General features: G+C 34.2%; 1 protein-coding gene across 1 annotated transcript in view; it reads right to left on the bottom strand.

The window, feature by feature from the left end:
• Nucleotides 1-5,000, bottom strand: part of LOC119584515 (activating signal cointegrator 1 complex subunit 2 homolog) — a 15,078-nt gene that overhangs the window by 2,270 nt on the left and 7,808 nt on the right. The window lies entirely within an intron of this gene.

Here is a 5,000-nt window from a genome sequence, read left to right as displayed (position 1 = left end):
AATGAGACAGAAATGCCAAAAAACTTTAGACTTATGTATGATAATAAAACACAGACAAGAACCAACCAAGTGCAGTAATAACCTTGTTTTTAAGGTCTTACACTGAAAGAAGCAATACATATATTGTCGGTGTACCTTTCGAATACTGGAATGGCATACATCCAGAGAAACTCGAAACTCTAACATTGCACCAAAGCGAACTTCCTGGAGCGAGAGGAGAACTGGATACAAATGTTACAGCAAAGTTTACAAAGTACACCACAGCAGTGAGGTTATCTTTAATAAGACAACATGCAACCTCGGGAAAACAGTGAAAATTGGCGTTTTTTTGTGTGTGTGTTTTGACTAATAATCTACTTATACATGTAACTAGGGAATGTTGTTTTCCTTAAGTCTGAAAAACAGCTGATCTCTATATTTGGTGAGCTAAGATGAGATGAAAAAAACAAGCATGCAACATATATATATATATATATATATATATATATATATATATATATATATATATATATATATATATATATATATATATATATATGCGTGTGTGTGTGTGTGTGTGTGTGTGTGTGTGTGTGTGTGTGTGTGTGTGTGTGTGTGTGTGTGTGTGTGTGTGTGTGTGTGTGTGTGTGTGTGTGTGTGTGTGTGTGTGTGAGCGTGCGTGCGTGCACATTCATACATACACACAGATTACTTCTAACCATATTTGCAATAACGACAGCAGTCTTAGTCAACTGATTATGAGCTACCCATGAAAATTTCCCTTAATTATATCGCGATATTTCACATAAATGTATTTCATTATATAACTCTAGCTACATTTTAAGGCTCAGACGGTGAACTAATAACAGAGCAGATTGACGAATCTATTTCGGCCGTGAAAAGGAAGCTAAAGAAGTTGGAGGAATAAGTTAACGTACCAGCTGGTCATGGTACAGTGAGTGATTCTGGCAAAAATGACTGGTTGGTGTTTTTTTATTTTACACTCAATCTGTACTGTCATATATATATAAAAAACGAAAATATGATAATGATAAAAAGGATTATTTTTGACACCAAAATGGTAAGTCACCGGATCATTAAAAATATAATAATAAATAAAAATAATCAGCCTTTTAAAATGTGGGTTTCTGCCCCGTAGACTGTACAACTTATAAACCTGATGTTGCAAAATTCTACACTTCCCAGAGCATTTTAAAAGGTGTATGTGCTTTCTTTCTTTCTTTCTCTCTCTCTCTCTCTATATATATATATTTTTTTTTTCTATATATATATATATATATATATATATATATATATATATATATATATATATATATATATATATATATATGTATATATATATATATATATATATATATATATATATATATATATATATATGAAAAGAGAGAGAGAGAGAGAAAGAAAGCACATACACCATTTAAAATGCTCTGGGAAGTGTAGAATATATATACACACATAGATATATTTATAATATATATATATATATATATATATATATATATATATATATTATATATATATATATGTATATATACGCACATATATACATAAATGCACACACACACACGCACGCACACACACACACACACACACACACACACACACACACACACACACACATATATACATTTATGCACATTCATATATATTTTATGTATATATGTATACATATATATACATATATATACGTACATATATATATATATATATATATATATATATATATATATATATATATATATATATATATATATATATATATATATATATATATATATATATAGTGCTTCGCCGTGTACATGTATCTGTTCGAATTGGATTCTACTGTTGAACATGATCTTAGTCTTTTTCTTGTTCATCCCAAGTTGAACTTTCAGACTTTCTCTATTCAGATAGTTTATTAGTTGCTGCATTTCATTTGCAGATTCACTGAAGAGACAATATCATCTGCAAATCTTAGATTGTTTAGGTTTTCGTCTCTTATTCTGATACTCTTTCCGTTCCATTCTAGCTTCTTAAATATTTCGTCAAGGCAAGCGGTTTTGGTAAGATGGTATCGCCCTGTCTAACACCTTTTTTAATTCTTGTTTTATCAGTTTCCGTGTGGAGATTGATGGGTGCTGTCCCATCTTCGTATATATCTTCCAATATTTTACAATATACCTCCTCTACCCCCTACCTTTGAATAGCTTTTGTACTGCTATTTGTATAGAGTCAAATGCCTTTTCGAAATCGATGAATGCCATACACAGGGGTTTCTTATATTTGTTTATTTTTCCTCTTATTTTGGTGAGCATGTGGATGTGGTCTGTTGTTGAGGATCCAGTGTGGAAGCCTGCTTGTTCTCTAGGCTGGCTAGAATCCAGACAGTCAGGGATGCGAGTTGTAATGACTTTTGTGAACAGTATGTAAATAATTGAAAGGAGGCTTATGGGTCAGTAGTTTTTTAGATCCTTTCTGTCCCCTCTTTATGTATCAAATCATTGTTGCATTTTCCTAGGCTTTTGGAGTTTTTCCATTGAGAAGGCATTTGTTAAAAAGATTGGCTGGTTTCACCGTTGCATTTTTTTCCTGTATCTGTTATAAGGTATGTCATTGAATTGTTTGTTGACATGGTCAATGCTGAGATCTTTGTCGCTCAGAAGTGAATGTCTGTTTTGGTTAAGGTTAAATTTTGTCGCTCTGGTCTTCAAGTTGACTGAATTTGGCTGCAGTTTTTGTATGAGTTTGTTCCTCTCCCTTCTGAGGTGTGATTTAATTTGGCCTCTGACCATTCTACAGTCGCTGCCAACATTTCCTTTATTAATAACTTTCACATTTTGTACTATATTGCGCCTACTTGAAATTATGAAGTCAATTTCGTTTCTGATGGCAGATGACGCATATATACATACATATTCCATGTCCACTTCCGCTTCAGTCATTTTTCGAAGAATGTAATCATGATATTGACTGATCAAGCCTCTGCAAAATCGACTAGCATTTGTCCCCTCTCATTCCTAGTGCCTATTCCGTGATTCCCTACTATTTTGCCTATTTTGGCATTAAAATGTCCCATAATTATTGTGAAGTGTTTTTTTTTACTCTTTAACTGACTAAGTGAACATATTCATAGATGCTTTCTATTTCTTCATCACTGTGGCTGCAGGTTGGAGCATGGACTTGAACAATCTTTAAAATGTGCCTATTGTTTAGTTATATTGTTACTGAAGCTTATATTACTTAATGCCACGATATTCATTTCTAAACGTTTGTGAACTAAGAAACCTATTCCTGATTCCTGTTTGCTACCCTGGGGTTTACTTCTATAATATAACACGTGTCCATCATTTAGTATCTTCTGTTCTTCGCCTAGTCTTCTAACTTCACAGAGTTCTACAACATCCCATTTAATGAAAGAGAGTTCCTCAAGTAATGTTAATAAGTCGGATTCAATTCTCGTTGCTCTTATACTACATGTGCAAATGTTCATCAACTTGGGGCGATTTTTAGTACCCTCTGCTCCGGAGCGATCCTGATCGCCGCCGTAACCAGGGGGGCTCCATCGCCTACAGGGAATGAGAGTCGTTGCTCTGTGTAGTCATGGTTTTTGATTGAGGGGTGGATAGCCGAGTTACCCCCATTTACTGTCTTAGGTTTATCTTGGTGGGAGGGGGAGTAATTTAGCCGGGGTGCCACTGATAAACCCGTCCAGTTGTGTGGATTTATAAGCAGCATCGCACGGGCCTGCTCACTACACCAGGGTATACTCCCGTGAGCATGGGCTTCAGTATCAGAAGTGCATATATGTGTGATTATATTTTATACACTTTTTTCATTTATGCGTATGTACACCTAGTACAGACATTGTTTTTCACCCGCAGATGCCCTAAGTACTATGCATATGTTCATTTTCATGCACAGCCACATGCAAGCATACACCTTTACAAATGCTCCTATGCATATGATATACATACATACTCCTACATTATACACAACTACACACATGTACATGCATACACATATATAGACATATACACACATCATATGTGCATACGACTGTGTATATGCACCCACATATATGTGAACACATGCATGCATACATATCTTGTATACATACTTACATACATACATATACACATACACATGCATATACAGACATACATACACATATACACATACATTTATACACACACATATACCCATATACATATAAACACACACACACACACACACACACACACAAATACACACACACACACACACACACACAGACACACACACACACACACACACACACACACACACAGACACACACACACACACACACACACACACACACACACACACATACTCATACATTTATACACACACATATACCCATATACATATAAACACACACACACACACACACACACACACACACACACATATGTATATATTTATATATATATATATATATATATATATATATATATATATATATATATATGGCACTGCCATATATAACCTCTCAGTAGTGAATTCAGAAAGGCCTATGTCCTGCAGTGGAATGAATGGCTGTTGAAAAAAAAAAAAAAAAAAAAAAAAAAAAAAAAAAAAAAAAAAAAAATATATATATATATATATATATATATATATATATATATATATATATATATATATATATATTAATATATATATACATGTACATACACATACACGCACATATATACATACGTATATATACACACATACGTTTAGACACGCATGTGTATTGCTTCTCTTGCATATACATACACATGGACACGTGCACACAAATACGCATACAACTGCGCACTTCCGTGCATAGGCGCTCATACTCGTGCACAAACGTTTGAACAGTGTCTGCCTGAGTGCATACACACTCCATTATAATGAGCCCATGCATTATAATGTGCATAAATTGTAGGCTTGCAGCAGAGGGGTTGAGGGGAAGATGCGGGTGATGTGGGAGAGGAGGATTTAGGACGATGTTGAAACGGGTAAGGATTGGGTTT

The sequence above is a fragment of the Penaeus monodon genome, chromosome 18, assembly GCF_015228065.2.
Source record: "Penaeus monodon isolate SGIC_2016 chromosome 18, NSTDA_Pmon_1, whole genome shotgun sequence".
Classification (NCBI taxonomy): domain Eukaryota; kingdom Metazoa; phylum Arthropoda; class Malacostraca; order Decapoda; family Penaeidae; genus Penaeus; species Penaeus monodon.
The sequence above is the reverse complement of the archived record's forward strand: the minus strand, read 5'-3'. Positions and strand labels throughout refer to the sequence as shown.